The 17,246-nt window shown below is 43.5% G+C and overlaps 2 pseudogenes; both read left to right on the forward strand.

Moving 5' to 3' along the window:
* Positions 1–1,165: 1,165 nt before the first annotated feature.
* LOC127754948 (uncharacterized) lies at positions 1,166–5,560 on the forward strand (annotated as a pseudogene).
* A 6,834-nt stretch (positions 5,561–12,394) lies between these two features.
* Positions 12,395–17,246, forward strand: LOC127754949 (disease resistance protein RGA4-like; annotated as a pseudogene).

The raw sequence follows: 17,246 nt of genomic DNA on the forward strand, positions 1-17,246 counted from the left end.
AACAACATGTTTTTTTTATTCCTCGGTTTTTTCAAGCATAAGTTTCAAAGGAGAGACTTTTTTTTAGCTTATTAATATATCACCAGCCAAGTACTCACTCCATTTTCATTTATATGACATTTTAGATTATATATATATATATATATATATATATATATATTTGGAGATAAATTCAGAAAAGAGCTAGTACGTCGTCGAATGATGACGAGGACCCGGCCGGTAAGGAACAACCCGTTAAGTTTGCTCTCTTTAGCTGTTACCGTGTGTACGTACATGGTGTGCGTGTACGTTCATGTTGTGATAGTGTTTGGTTTATTGTGACAGTTGTGACACGCTATATATTTTTCTTGTTCATATTCAACGCATCATGCATTCTCGTGTGCTGCTTTTGCCAAAATTAATTTGCCACACTTGTGACAAACAAAATTTGATTCCACACAAACTGTGACATGTCTGAAAATGTTTGCCAAAGCGATATGTTTATCGAACCAAACTGTGGCATGTCCTTATTTTTAGATAGTTATTATAATGTTGATTTGATTTGACTAATAATTAAGGCCGTGTTTAGATTCAAATTTTTTTCTTCAACTTCCAACTTTTCTCTCACATCAAATATTTGGACATATGCATGGAGCATTAAATGTGGATGAAAAAAACCAATTGCATAGTTTGCATGTAAATCGCGAAACGAATCTTTTGAGCCTAATTACACTATTATTTGACAATGTGGTGCTACGTACAGTAAACATTTGCTAATGATGGATTGAAGGATTAATTAGGCTTAATAGATTCGTCTCGCAGTTTACATACGTAATCTGTAATTTATTTTGTTATTAGTCTACGTTTAATACTTCAAATATGTGTCCGTATACTTAAAAAAAATTTGATACACGAACTAAACACATGGTTCCAGTGGATGTGCTAGCTAGCTAGGTCCTAGATCCAACATTAATAGCTGACCTTGTGTATACTTGAAGTCGTCTAGTACGTGTTGTCATTATTATCAAGAACATACTTGCAAGAGATCAAAATATATGCATATAATTTAAGTAATCATTTCTCCTAGATTTGCATTGACTTACTAGTTAAGTCGTGGGTCTATTTGAGCCTATATATTGGCACTGAATCAAAAGCTTGTCTTGGAGATTCATTTGCATCAGCCGAAGGCAAGAATCACACAAGACTCGATCGGTTAGACGGTTTACATTCAAGTAGTAGCATGGGGCAACTCCATAATTTGATGCTTCTGCTGCCATGCCTGATCTTCTGCACACTACTGCGCATAGAGGTTTAACTGCTAAAAACTCCTCTGTTTTAAGTCCGTTTCTTAATTTAACTAGTGCTATACGTATGCCCCGTGCTTTGTAACGGGATTAGGAGGAATATGGACGAACGTCTTTTGGTTTTATGGAGTTGGATTTTGTGTTTCCGTTTTTTCTGGATGGTGAGGGAGGAGCAAGAAGGATCCACTTTTACAGTAGTAAAGAAATTCGCAAAATACTACTGCTCCAGTTTTCCTTTGAAGGCAAATATTTTATCAACTTGTACAATGATTTAATCACTTAACCGATAGAATGGTAAGAGAATTGACCTGTGGAGAAACAGAGGATTAATCGTATATTTATCTGATTCTTATTTGTAAATGTTTGAGAAAAACCAGCCAGAGTGCTACTCACAGTAGCAGAAAAATGATAACGTACGTACCATGTCTTTGCTAGTTTGAGAAGAACAGTTTGCAATGAATAAGTTAACATCTTGAATAATTCCAATAACAATAATATAATAATTTTAGCCACCAATATTTCACACATACATGCATCTGAAATTATGAATACAGACGATGAGTGTAGCTCCAGTGAAAGTGAGCACCACACCCATCTACCCCACAATCCCAAGAGCTCAGACGAACAAGGACTTTCAGGTGTTACTGCACGTCGAGGCGCCGGCGGCGGCCGATCTCAACGGCCATGTCTCCATAGACGTCGTCGCGGTGCTCGATGTTAGCGGCAGCATGAATGATCAGGTGGCGGCGGCGTCGCCGGAGCGCAATCTGCAGGCGTCGAGGTTGGATGTGCTCAAGGCGTCCATGAAGTTCATCATCAGGAAGCTTGACAATGGGGACTGCCTCTCCATCGTGGCGTTTAACTATGGACCCGTCAAGGAATATAGCTTCGGCTTGTTGGATGTTTCTGGCGATGGCCGGAGCATCGTCGGAAAAAAGATCGACCGGCTTCAGGCCCGTGGTGGCACCGCGCTTATGCCAGCCTTGGAGGAGGCTGTCAAGGTACGTTGTGTAGTAATGTACCATATATTTGCATGTTTGGCTAATTGTTACCTCAATCAGCCATAAAAACATGTTGTTTGCACATATTTCAATCGATACCTTCATAATATTTTGGTTGAAAACTAGCTAGTATATATATATATGTGTAGACTTGTCTCTAAAATTATCACCATAATAGTTTTTTTTTTCAAATATCATGTAGTACTCCTCAGTCCTGAAATATCTATAAGACACCTAATTGTATTATGGAATGGAGGGAGTAGAAATATTGTTTTAGGAACACCAGATAGATCCACGCATCTAGCTTTGTATTATTATAATAGAAACCACTATGTGTTTATGTTATATCTGGACAACCATGTCAATATCAAAGATGAGATAATTGTTTTGACCATCAGAAGTACCTAAAATTTCTTTTTTTCTAAGCTTAAAAATATGCTATATTAATGGAGTAATTATGATTATATTGTATTTTTCCCTTTAAATGGAAAATTAAGGATTTACCCTCCTACAGACCAATGACATGTAAAGGTCATCTAAGGTCACCTATCGGTTAAATTAAAACCTGCCCCCAAATGGTGCCTCCACAGCGATTTGGGGCGGTGTGGCCGTTTCCCGTGCTATCCACGTCCCCCCGGATGCCCAATGCTGCTGGATTTCGCGAGCGCTCGTGTGAGTATAATAAGGACGGTAAATCCTCAATTTCATGATCAAATTTTACAGGTAGAGCGTGTGCTATAGTAGAGTACTTATCCAACGGAAGCCCAATAATTATACAAATCTGTGATATCTGACAGGGTTTCAAATTTTGGAAATAGCCAAAATTTCGGAGGGGAGCGACAGAACCGAAATTTCGGAATTTTTTGGTACGAAATTTTTGAATTTTTGACTGATTTTGAATGGATTTGAATAAAATTTGACCAAATTCACAAAAAATTGCAAAAAACCGAAAGTTTCGGGCGATATATAAGCATTTCGGTGGGGGGCGAAATTTCGAACCGAAATTTCAATCCCTGACCTAATCACAGATCCTTGATGAGCGGCAAGGCAGCAGCCGGAACCGCGTAGGGTTCATCCTCCTCCTTACCGACGGCGACGACACGACCGGATTCCGGTGGAGCCGCGACGCCATCCATGGCGCCGTCGCCAACTACCCCGTCCACACCTTCGGCCTGGGCGCGTCCCACGACCCGGAGGCGCTGCTCCACATCGCGCAAGAATCGCGCGGCACCTACTCCTTCGTCGACGACGACAACCTCGGCAAGATCGCCGGCGCCCTCGCCGTCTGCCTCGGCGGGCTCAAGACGGCTCAAGACCGTCGACACGCGCGTCAGCCTCAAGGCCGCCGAGCTGAGCGGCGGCGCGCGGATAGTGCGCGTCGACTCCGGCGGATACCAGAGTAGCGTTGCTTGCGGCGGGGCCTCCGGTGAGGTCGTCGTCGGCGTGCTCTACGCCGGCGAGGTGAAGAACTTCGTCGTCCACCTCCACGTGCCGGCTGCTTCGCCGACGACCTTTTTCTCGTCGTCGGAGTGAGGCTACTGCGGCGCCGCCACGGTCTGCGACCATTGCCATCACCGTCACCAACAGCAGCTGCTCGCCGTCGGCTACTCGTACAGCCACGCTCCGGGCTTCGCCGCCGCGGCGGTGTCCGTCGAAGGGCACGGCGTGTTCGTCGAGAGGCCCGAGGTGGCGGCCGTCTTCGTCTCCGTCGACGGCGTCGGCGGCGGCGGCCGACAACGACAAGCCCTCCTCCCATCCCCCGTCGTGATGCAGCACATGGTCCGGTTCGAGCTGCTGGAGCTCGTCGCCGGCTTCGCGGAAACCGAGATGCCGTCGAAGCCGCCGGCGGCGACGACGCAGCCGCGCGCCGCCGACGTGCTGCAGGGCAAGTGGGAGGAGTTCCGGCGAGCCAGGCAGTTCTGGGGCGGCGTCCAGCTGGACGGCGTCGAGAGGGAGGTGGACGCCATGGTGGCCAGCCTCAGGAGCGGGCTAGCCTACGTCAGCTCGTGGGTGTCGAGCCACCAGATGCAGCGCGCCACCGCCTTGGGCTCGCCGGAGAAGGTGGTGGCCGAGTTCATGACGCCAGCCATGGTGATCATGGTGGAGGAGGCGCGGAAGCTACCACCGCCGCCGCCGCCGGCGGCAGCCGCTGCTGAGGCGGCGAGAGAGAGGCCCGGCGGCGGCGGCTGCGATGGCGGCGACGATCTCCACTACGTGATCCGGCAGCGGCTTGAGCTGTGGTCGAAGGTGAGACGCGAGGCGCCGCTCATGTACCAGCCGTCGCCGGAGCAGGAAGACGTCCAGCTGACCGCCGTGTTCCGGGAGGCGTCGCTGGAGGCCATCGACCGAGCAATGCACCACGACATCTACCTGGTACGTACTTTTACACGTTACTATAGCTGTGTTTAGTTCACACCAAAATTGAAAGTTTAATTGAAATTGGAATGATATGATGAAAAAGTTGAAAGTTATGTGTGTAGAAAAGTTTCGATGTAATGAAAAAGTTGGAAGTTTGAAGAATTTTTTTGGAACTAAACACGGCCTATAGTATCTGATATGATGAATCTAGATGAAAGTCTATCTATTATTATTTTTTATTTCCTCGTAGACGTGTCACATTATTTACGTTTTAGACTTTTCAAAGTTAATCAGGTATAAGTTTGACAACTTAATTTGATTTCATATAAATACAAAAGTAGTTGTATGTATACAAGTGTAATATTATGAAAGTTTATGTTATAATAAATTTGGAAATGTCAATTTCTATGCCTAAAAGTTGTGTCCTAGACAATAATTTAGGTTAACTGTAGGGATTCTGAAACATATACCATTTATATAAGCATATATAAGCATTCATAGAAAGGATTTTTTTTTTACTTTGGATACATATAAAATCACTTGAATATACCACTCCATCTGTAACAAAATATAAAGAATTCTAGGATTCGAATTTTATACCATAATATAAGCATTTCTGCACTGGTTTCCATGCATCGATCTTTATTATTTCAATAATTCTAAAGCCAATTAGATACTTGAAAATTTCAAAATTGATAAAGTGAAATGAATAAAAGGAATATTTTCACCTAACCTTACTATTTACTATAAACATCTTAGAAATTTTTTATTTTTTTTGAATTTTGACGGAGGGAGTAGTAAGCAAAAGCAAAGACTAATTATCACATCGATCTGGTGGATGCAGGCCGTGGTGCACGTGAGCAACCAGAGGCGATGCTAGATTTGCTAGCCACGGCGATACGGCGCCAGAGGTGGAATAATTAGCCGATGATGAAGCAGCTTCAAGCATAATGCTTGTTATTAGCTATAATTAATCTTATAAGTATTTTGCCAAATGCATGTCTCTATTGCGTTGATTTGCATGTATTGAACAAGTGTACGAGCTTTTGCCTATGTTGCTAGCCCGTAGATCAATCGATCTGTGTGTGTATGCATCACGAGATTATGTACTGGAGAGCTAGTTAATTAGCTAGTAATAATCCGGCAGTCGTGTGAGTTGTGCCGTTGCCGTTGGCCGCAAGAGCAAGCTGGATCTGCTCATTTCCCATTATTGTATCCATTTTCCTTCTCAATAAATATTACTCTCGTTATCGATTATCCAACCAGCACCTGCTTGTCCATTGTAATTATTCCTGGGATTTAAATTATTATCATTTTAGCTTTGTCCTAATTAAGTCAAACATTCCTAACTTAATTATATAGTTCAAAATCATAAGATTTATATTTTTAGATTCATCATAAGAAATAATTCACATGTTGGTAAACTATTTTAATTCATATAAATTAATGGTTAAAGTTAAAAATGTTTGACTTGAGAGAAAGCTCGCTGGTTGCTGGTCCTTGGCATATTTATCAGTTTGTTGCAGTTGCTACTTTCGTTTCTTTGAAATCAAAAGTACTTTCAAAACTGTCTTGCGATATCTGACTATTCTAATCAATCTGCTCCTTCACAATTAGGAGCAGATCCATCGCCCAGTAACCCTACGAGTCTGCTGGCTTTCTTTCCACGGTTTTCCCAACTCACCACCCTCTTTTTCGCGCGCAAGCATTTCAAACTGCCAAACGGTGTGATTTTTGTAAAAAAATTCTATAGAAAAGTTGTCTAAAAAAATCATATTGATCCTTTCTTTTTTAAAAAAAATAGCTAATACGTAATTAATCACACGCTAATGGACCGCTTCGTTTTCCGTGCGCAGGATATGGGTTCCCAACCCAAATCAACGAACACAGCTAGGCTCGTCGGTGAAAGCACAATGGAAATAATTCCATGTTATTTCAGGGATTGGAAATAAATTAATTATGAACACTCAATATATCCATTCTCTAATTATTTTCTGGATTTGTTCACAATGCTTTTCATGATAAATTGATGACTGATCAGTGCCATATGGTATATCACTGCTGGAGAAAGGCTCTTTAATCTCGGTTTGCAACCCCTTTAGTCTTGGGTTGCAAATCGGGACACCATAATATGGACTAAAGATGGCCCCGGTTAAAAAAACAGGGACTAAAAATCATCTTTAGTCTTTGGTGTTATCAATCGGGATTAAAGTTTTTTTTATTTTATTATTTTTTTACTGCTTGCATCTATTGATTTCGAGCACCGCAAATCATTCATAAAATCATCCAAAAATCATTCACTAAATCCCCAAAATACATCAAGCTGCCTTTGCTTCACATCCCATTCTACTCTAACCCTTACTGTCATCATCGCATTACAAGTTCATAAACAAAAAATAATCAGAAAAGCACCATCAGCATTATGCCTTACACACCTATCAAAGCACTAACGCACCTTTTTTTTAAGATAAGAGGTCAGAGAGGTACCACGACAAACACACAAAAGAGCAAGCACTAACGCACCTTCGATATGCTTTACATACCGACCCTCAAGTATACCATGAATTGAGAATTTACATATCAACGCTCAAGCTTCACATGATTTACATCTGTCTCAAATTGCAGAGTTATCTGCCAAAGTTTCACAAATTACAATATGGCCCATATTATGTTCTGTAAAGGAAAAAGTACGTATTACCCTTGAACAATTACGGTCGTTCGATTTACCCCCCTAAACTTTAATACCAGTTATTTTTAACCTTAAACTTTACAAACCGAATAAATTACCCCTCTTATCGATCCAGGGCAGTTTGATCCTAGGTGGATGCATACATGTCTTAGCAAAACAAATAAAAAATATGGGACCCATTTGTCAGCCAAAACAGGTAAACATGGTGGGACCCACCTCTCTCTTTCCCCTCTTCCTCTCAATCTCTCTCTCAGATGTCGCTGGGAGGTCGGCGACTAGGTGGCGGGCGGCGTGCGACGGGCGCGGCGGGCGGCGGGCGTGGCGGGGGGGGCGACGTCGCGGTGGAGGGAGTCACACTCGAGGCGGAGGGCGGCGAAGGGAGTCGTCGTGGGAGTGGAGGGCGGCGGAGGGCGTCGTGGCGGGAGTGGAGGCCGCCGCCGTCATTTTCTCCCCTTTGGCCACCCGCGGAGGAGGCAGCCGAAGCTCGCTCGGGAGAGGCGCATCGAGGCGGGCCGGTGGCGGAGCTCGCCTGGGCTGCCGGCGGCTGAGGTGAGCTGGTTCCCCCAAATCCGGCCGCCATCGCCCTCTTCTCCCCTTTGCCCGCACGCGAAAGAGGTAGCTGAAGCTCGCTCGGGGGAGGCGCGTCGAGGCGGGCCAACGGCGGAATCGGGCGGAGCTCGCCCGGGCGACCGGCGGCTGAGGTGAGCCGGTTCCCCCAAATCCGGCCGCCGCCGTCCTCTTCTCGAACTCGAACAAAGCCACCGCCAAGCTCCGCCTTTTCATTCCCCCACCCCACAAGTCCACAACCCGAGCTCCCTCTGCCCTTAGGGCCAGTCGCCGGCTGCCGCCCGTTGTCCTTTGTTCTCCGCCGCCACTACTGCCCCTGCCTTGCCGCGCCTCGCGTTGCTCGGCGCGAGTGAGAAGAGGAGCGAGAGGGAGATTGGAGTAGGAGATAAGCGAAGAAGAAGAAGGAAGAAGAAGGAGAGGGCCTCCGCCGCTGGCCGCCCGAGAGAGCTCCGCCCGCCTCCGCGTGCCTGTCCCGCGCGCCTGTCCTCCGTCGCCCACCTTCGCCGCTCGCCCAGTGTGCGCGCGTGAGAGAGAGCAGCGCTTTTGGGAGAGATTGGGCTAAAGGAGAAGGATGACAGGTGGGCCCAGGGGGTTTTAAACTTTTTTTTTTTCTGACTAGACTGCCACGTTGGCACCACGTGTGTTTAGCTCAAGTCAAAACTGCTCAGCTCAAGTCAAAACTGCTCGTAACAGTATTCAGGGGGTTATTAGTCCGGTATAAATAGTTTAGGGTGTAAAATGTCTGGTATTTAAGTTTAGGGGGATAATTCGGTCGACCGTGATAGTTCGGGGGGGCAATTTGTACTTTTTCCTTCTGTAAATTATATGTTTTACAAATTCATGACATGTTGGACCATCTTAACTACAAACATGAATGGCTAAGAAAGCAATATATAATCTTTTATGCTTTTTACACTATGCATAAAGGAATTAGTTAATACGGTTTTGCACACACCACTACAATATAAATCCTTTCTGGCCCCAATTCTTTTTAGCTGAATGGACGATGGATTATATGATTTTGGGGTAATATTCAAGGGTATAAATGAATTAACTGTTACAAAGTTGTTTCAAAAAATATTTTATGATAAATTTATGAATATAAAGTTTTTAAAAAATCACATCCGCTATTAGAACTTGGGAAACATACCCGTGATAATATCCCTAATCTGCAACAGGAAAAGAACGGGGGGCACACTTATTTTGTACTGAAATGTGAAATACGTACATAATTAAGTTATGAGCAAAAACCTTTTCAAATATATATATATATATATATATATATATATATATATATATATATATATATACTCGTTTTCGGTGTATCGATAGTTCGTTGTACTACACTTTGAACTAACCTAGAGGCCGTGCTTAGGCGAAAATCGATATCAGTGAAGTACCACTTATTTACAACGGAAAGGTAAGTCCGTTAGGCACAACTGCAAATGGAGTTTATTACCTTAGCATTCCCAACTGTAAGGGATTACCTTAGGACAACTGGAAATGGGACGGGGGAGGCTTGAGCAACAAATCTTTCAGCTTCATATGCCGCCGATCCTTGACAGGCAAAAGAAAACCTCTATTCCGAGGCTAGCTTTCTTCCTTGTTTGGTGGGGCTCTCCGCCTTTACCTGCCCGTTCTTTCCTTGCCACCATTGTGGTGCCGGTCTCACCCCCTCTGCTGAGGAATCAAAGATCCTCTTCTTCCTGTGTACCTCTAGTGACTCGACTCGTGTCTTGGAGGTCCAAATGTTCCTATTTGCCTTTGCGTTTTTGCGCCTCTAGAAGCCTCATCGCTTTTTCACGGTCAAAGTTCAAGAAATAGGGTTTCTGATCAGCAGAAAGAATGAACTGTAGACCCGCTAAACAGCTGCACCAAGAAAAATGGCTCTTTCGGCACCCTCAAGAATAGCTTGTGCGTTGGCCCAAAGAAGCCCTGGGTAAAGCTCGATTAGTACATAAAAAAAGGACCCTCCCCGGGGCGGAGGAAACGGCAACCCTACTGCATTGGAACATCGTCTCCTCACCATCTCCCTCCCCATCGTCTCCTTCTTCACTTCCCCGGAACTGCACATCAGGATTCTTCAATCCTTCTATCTGGCCTCCGTACCCGTAGTGGAGTACCTTGCTACTTTCAATATTCAAGTCATTTTCATTGTTTGTTTTTAGTTTTGTTGTGGAGAAAGAGGGCTACTTAGGAAGCAAGGTAACTCTATCACCTTCCGTCCGTCTTTTCTTGAACATTTGACTTCGCGAATCCTAGGAGCCGAAGATTTTAGGGGGCGGGAGAAAAGGTCAAGTCTAAGCGACATATGGCACGAAAAGGAAATCCAATTTCGGTAATCCGAAGCCCACCTTACCTTAATCCATTTTCTTGAGGATCTTGCATTTGTTCGTTCTCTGCCGACCTAGAGGTGTACCAATCCCACCATGATCGCCAGAGCAAGATTCATTCTCGCTACCAGATCAAACATGAGACCAGCATCCTAAAAAATAAAAAGGAACGCACTTATCAAATCAAATTCACATTCTTAAATCACTTTCTCTCCGCCGTTAACCATTGATCGTTGAGGAGGCGTATTCTCAAGGGACCCATATCTACAGCTGTGTTAATGGGGGCGTGGTTTGGTAATACGCCAATTTGGCCACTATTAGTAGAAAAAATGATTTCTTTCACTTCACAATCCCAAATAATTCGCTTAGGAGTCAGTACATAAAGATTTAATTTCATTTCTTCAATTTGTTTTCCTCTTCTAAGTTTAATAAGCGAGTGCACCGGAAAAGAAGGGGAACTGAGTCGATCTATTCCATGGCGAAGCATCCGAAGCATAACTGCACACTCACACGATCTTTGCCGAGAGATAGGAGCGACGGAACGAAAGACCAAGGAAAGGAAGAAGAATGCACCAAAATGCAGGTGCTGCACCAAACGCTGGTGGTTGTTTCTTGTTGTAAGTGAATGCAACGAAAAGACCCGGAACCGAAGAAGATCTCAATCTATAATGAAGAAATGATAGTAGCTCGTTGTTTTATAGGCTTTCTCATATTCAGTCGGAAGAGTTTAGGTAAGACTTTCAAAGAAACTCTCGACGGGAGAATCGAGTCTATTCAGGAAGAATTGCAGCAATTCTTCAATCCTAACGAAGTAATTCCGGGGGAATCCAATGAACAACAACGATTACTTAGGATCAGCTTGCGAATTTGCAGCGCCGTAGTAGAATCATTACCAACGGCACGCTGTGCGCAACCTTAGCCTACCCCAATAGTAAGTATCGGAAAAAGGACTCCTTCTCGAAAGAGATAGGCAGTCATCGCATTATCTACAGTCTCCTACGTTACCCATAATATGTAGAAGTATCGACGTAATTTCATAGAGTCATTCGATCTGAATGCTACATGAAGAACATAAGCCAGATGACGGAACGCGGAGACCTAGGATGTAGAAGATCATAACATGAGCGATTCGGCAGATTTGGATTCCTTTCCTATATATCCACTCATGTGGTACTTCATCATACGATTGTCTATGTTAGATTCTCCGGTCGAAATATGGGAAAACTCCATCAAATTCTTTATGGAAACGGAGTTTTGCGAATTCTCCCCGGAACTGGAAGATCATTTCGAGATCTTCGAGCATATTCGAGAAGAATAAAATAATTCGACACAAACCCATAATCTTTTACAAAACCGAGCCCCCCCCATGTAAAAAAACCATGGAAGAATGTCTTTGGTGACGATTCTTCGGGGGAAGAACAACTTGTCGAAGGATCTCAATACCTAGAGGAAAGGATCAACAACCATATAGAAGGGGCCATAAACAGGAGAGTCTTGACCAATTCGAAAGATCATTTGGTGTAGTTGAAATAACGGAATTGGAAGTTGTTCGGTCAAGTATAGGAAATTCATTTTATGTACCCATCTTTACTCGTTTTCGGTGTATCGATAGTTCGTTGTACTACACTTTGAACTAACCTAGAGGCCGTGCTTAGGCGAAAATCGATATCAGTGAAGTAATCCCGGAACTCTAGAAATCGTGAAGAATTTCTTCCATTTTGTTCAATATCGCGAATATAGCGGAAAAGGGCCCCCTCTAGAACATTCCTTTGTTATATATATATATATATATATATATATATATATATATATATATATATAAGTACCCTGTATTGCGAACAAGATTTTTCAAGTAATTTCGGATATAAATAAAGATACTGATCTGATTATTAAAGCGATATTAATGTTCAGAAGTTTGTGCAAGAAAAGAAAACTTCGTAGTACTTTGTCACCGGAGATATTGTAAAGTGCAGATTTTGCACTGAATTGGGGGGGTATCCGCGCAAATACACATGAGATTTATGGGTTGTTGACTTGAAGACTTGGAGGCTGAATGATTGCAGCTAGCTGCTGCTCTGCTCATCCCTCTAGCCTCTGGCAGTCTTGTTGATCCATGAAAGTATCATCTAAGGTTGGATTGGTGCAAGAACGCGAACGTTGTCCATGGCGTCTGCGGCAGCAAGTGCTTTCTTGGAGGCCGTCATGGGGAAGCTGTTCATGGTGCTGGAGAAGCAGTACATCAATTACAAGGCCCTCGAGTGAGAAATCAGCTCCCTCCAGCAGGAGTTCCGCATGGTCGCCGCCGCCATGGACGACCAGGTCCTTTCCATAGGGAGGAGCAGCAAAGCCCGCACGGCCGTCGCGCGGCTGCACGCAGAGGAGATGCTCGATCTTGAGCATGACGTCGAGGACTGCATCGACCGTTTCATGCACCTCCTCACCTGCAAGCACAATCGCGGTGGGGTGGCACACGAGGTCAAGAAGGTTATGATCCGTTCGAGCTTTGCCAATGAGATCCACGAGTTCAAGATACACCTCGGTGAAGTGCAGCAGCGGGTCGTCAACATCAATGATTCACATATTGCCTGTCAATCAGCCGGCGCGGCCGGGTCATCGTCATCGGCGACGGCGGCCGTATCGACGCGCGGCCTGGTGGGCATCAGGGAGCCCATGGAGGAGCTCCTCTCGCTGCTGGACGAGGTGGAGGGCGAGCCAAAGCAGATGAGGGTCATCTCCATCGTGGGGTTCGGTGGATTGGGGAAGACCACCCTCGCCAAGGCGGTCTACGATAGCCCTCATTCAAAAGAGAAATTCAGCCACCGTGCGTTGGTCACCGCCGGTGGCTCGCCGGATCAGTCGAGCGATTGGATGAGGGGGATCCTGCGTGATGTACTCCGGCAAGTGCGTCCCGGCGGCGATGCCATGGATGTCGACGGCCAGCATCTTGAATCCTTGCTCAAAGAGTACCTTAACGATATAAGAGATTTGCTCCGGTCCAATAAAAAGTACATCGAGGTACCAGTAATGACTATTGCATCAGCATAATCTACCGGTAATGACTATTGCATCAGCATAATCTGTGCTTTAATTGCTTCTCACTTGTCGATTCTTTGTTGTTAGGTATTTGATTGTCATCGATGACATTCATGTGGATCAGCTTAGATTCATAGAGTCGACCTTTCCAGACAGTGGTACAGGCAGCAGGATAATACTGACGACAGATGATCAGCAAGTAGCTAATACATGCAGCCATGGCAACGGTATGTGTACCAAATGAAGACCCTTGGCAAAGAGGACTCCAAGGAACTAGCTTATTCAGAGTTCAGATCAATTGAACCGGAGCAGCAAGGTCCAGCATCATTATTAGCGAAATGTGATGGTCTTCCTCTGGCTCTGGTCAGTGTCTCTGATTATCTGAAGAGCTTTAGTGAGCCCACAGGAGAGCTGTGTGCAGAGCTGTGCCTCAACCTTGGTTCTGATCTGAAAGAGGATGGCCATTACAGCTTTTCAGAACTCAGGAAGGTGCTCCTTGACAACTATGACAGTTTTTCTGGCTATACTTTGAGCTGCTTGCTGTACCTTGGTATATTCCCAAACAATCGTCCTATCAAGAAGAAAGTTATAATCAGACGGTGGTTAGCTGAAGGATATGCAAGAAGTGATAACCCTTATCGCAGCGAAGAGTACACTGCAGAAAAGAATTTCAGAAAACTTATTGACCGGAATATCATTCAGCCCGTTGACACAAGAAACAATGCTGAAGGGAAGACATACAAAACTCACGGAATTATGCATGAGTTTTTGCTGAACAAGTCCTTGGCCCAGAGATTCATCGCGACATCATCGCATGATCATCCAAGAGTTGGAATCAATACTACCAATGCACGCCACCTTTCTGTCGATGCTGGTAAACAGACAGAATGTGTGGCATCTGATGAAGAATTATCTCGAGTCCGATCTCTGACAATCTTTGGGAATGCAGGTGATGCAATTTCTTATCTTCGCAAATGCAAGCTGATACGAGTCTTGGATCTACAAGAATGCGACGATTTGAATGAAGATCATCTGAAACGCACATGTGAATTGTGGCATCTGAAATACCTGAGCCTTGGGGGCAATATCAGTGAGCTTCAAAGGAGTATTGAAAGGCTGCATTGTTTAGAGACACTGGATTTAAGGAGAACAGATATAAAGTTTTTGCCCATTGAAGCTATCATGCTGCCCCACTTGACTCACTTGTTTGGAAAGTTTATGCTTCACAAAGATGATCTGAACAATGTGAAGAAGATGAGTAAATTATTAAAATTCTTCTCATCAAATAAGAGCAACTTGCAAACTTTAGCAGGATTTATCACTGACGAGGGCAAAGGATTTCCGCAAATTGTTGGTCATATGAAAAAACTGAGGAAGGTTAAGATATGGTGCAAGCATGTTGCAGGTAGCAGTAATTACATCGCTGATCTTTCACAGGCCATTCAGAAATTCACGAGGGCTCCGATTGACAGTGACACTGACCGTTCTCTCTCAATTGATTGTGAAGAATGCTCTGAAAATTTTCTGGGTTCACTTGTTTTGGAGGCATGCTCCGAAGATTACAAATACCACCTAAGATCATTAAAGCTGCATGGCAAGTTGCTCCGATTGCCTCCATTTGTTACCATGCTGTCAGGACTCATGGAGCTTTTCATTTCATCATCTACACTAACACAAGATCATCTATCAGCACTGGTCAATTTGAACGGCTTGCTTTACCTTAAACTGATTGCAGATAAGCTCGAAAATTTCGAAATAAAACATGGGGCATTCCCAAGTTTGCGACATATGTGCTTTATGGTTAACAGTGTCAATTAGGATTTGCCAACAATCAGGCAAGGAGCTCTGCCAAACCTTGTCTCACTTCATCTGCTCTGTCGAGGTCTAGTCGGACTCTCCGGCATCGAGATCAGACACCTGAAACATCTCAAGGAGGTCATGATTGACTCTGACGTGACTCCCCAAACAAAGAAAGACTGGGCACATGCAGCCAAAAATCACCCGAATAGACCTAAATTTTCATGGTCCCAAAAGGTTGATACAGTGGAAAGCGAGGAACCGGGAAAATGTCTTGAGGTGGAGAAGAGGAAATATTGTTCAAATGATGAATTGGATTCTAGAGACCATAAGAGGCACAAAAATGGAGAAGGTACTAGCAAAAGTCCTTTGGGTCTTGTAAATCCTACGTATGGAGATGTTGGAAGTGATAGAACACATGTTGACTTATCTAATGAAGACACAAGAAGAAATGACCAGACTGAAGTTGATCAGAAGTGTCCTGAAACGTTGCAGGAATGCAGACAGTCCCAAAAGGTTGATACAGTGGAAAGCGAGGAACCGGGAAAACGTCTTGAGGTGGAGAAGAGGAAATATTGTTCAAATGATGAACTAGATTCTAGAGACCATAAGAGGCACAAAAATGGAGAAGGTACTAGCAAAAGTCCTTTGGGTCTTGTAAATCCTACGTATGGAGATGTTGGAAGTGATAGAACACATGTTGACTTATCTAATGAAGACACAAGAAGAAATGACCAGACTGAAGTTGATCAGAAGTGTCCTGAAACGCTGCAGGAATGCAGACATAAACACTCCATGGTGGTGGATGTTGATTTGAGATCAAATGAACAACTCAATTCTCCACACCCGAAGTTGAAATTTTTGATACCTGGGAAGGAATATGATCGACATGAGCTCATATCCACAGAGGGAGCAAAAATGGGTCAATCAGGTGATTTTAGTCTTTGAGAAGATGAGACTTTTAGACATTAGCCATTAATACATGCATTCTCACACACTACGTAATCAAAATGATCAACAACTTGGTATTTACTATTTCGCATTTTAGAATTACTAAATGACAAAAATATTATAAGAGAGATCATAAACTGAGAACTCAGTATTTATTAATTTCAAATTTTAGGATTATTAAATATTTAAAAACCTAGAATTGAGACTCTAGGCTGGGTATAACTCTATATTATTAATTCCTTGTTTTTGAATTTATGAATCATGGAAAAAAGATTTTAGTTAAGAGTACATATTAAATATAACTGGGTATTTATTAATTCCGAATTTAATATCATATGATTATATGTCTTTTAGAGTAACATGAGAATTTCTAGCTTTTCTGATTAATGTGGGAATTTCTAACCTTTTCACTTTTAGCATAAAATGGGGCTTCTAACAGAGCTTCTAATTAGCATATATAAATATTAGAGAGATAAAAATGAGTACGGTATGTTACTAGCAAAAGTTCTGTCTTGTACTAAATCCTATAGATGAAGAACCTAATAGAGCACAATTGTCTTATGCAGAGATAACAAAGTACTATCAGTTTGAGGTTGATGATATGTGTGCTGAAATGTTGCAACAATGCGAAGATAAACATTCGAGAGATGTTGGTTTGAGATCGGAGGAACAAGTCAATTCTCCAGAGGCCATGTTGATAAATCTGATGCCTAGGGAGGAATGTGATCTGCAGAAGTTGTTGATGTCCACAGAGGATGCAAAAATGGGCCGACCAGGAGGTGGTGCTGAAGCTGAAATTGTTCGTAACACTAATGGCTAGAAGGTTGTTGTGCAAGCCAATCCTGTAGTTCAACAAGAGGACCAGGACAAACAGGACCCAAGTGCCAATGTCATGACTCAAGTTTTATCTTGTCATATCTGGATACTAAATCGTTGTAGAAGGTGCAAATTACTGTCAGAGTGTTAAATAGCAGTCTTTGTAATGCTTTAAGTGACCTGCTTTGTAATTAGAAGTGTAAAATTGACTTCTTGCAGACCTAAATCTAGCCTGTTTGTAAAATAAAATGGAGCTGGCATATTGGGATACCCAAATTACGTACCAAGTGTGTAGCACAAAACATAGATCCCATGAAATTTCTTCAATCTTACGAAACCAAACAAAAACTAGATGTAAATTCTTACAGAGCTTCGTTTTCACTAGGATGCAACAAATCAGTAGGACAACACTGGTAAG

Source organism: Oryza glaberrima, chromosome 11 (genome assembly GCF_000147395.1).
Source record: "Oryza glaberrima chromosome 11, OglaRS2, whole genome shotgun sequence".
Classification (NCBI taxonomy): domain Eukaryota; kingdom Viridiplantae; phylum Streptophyta; class Magnoliopsida; order Poales; family Poaceae; genus Oryza; species Oryza glaberrima.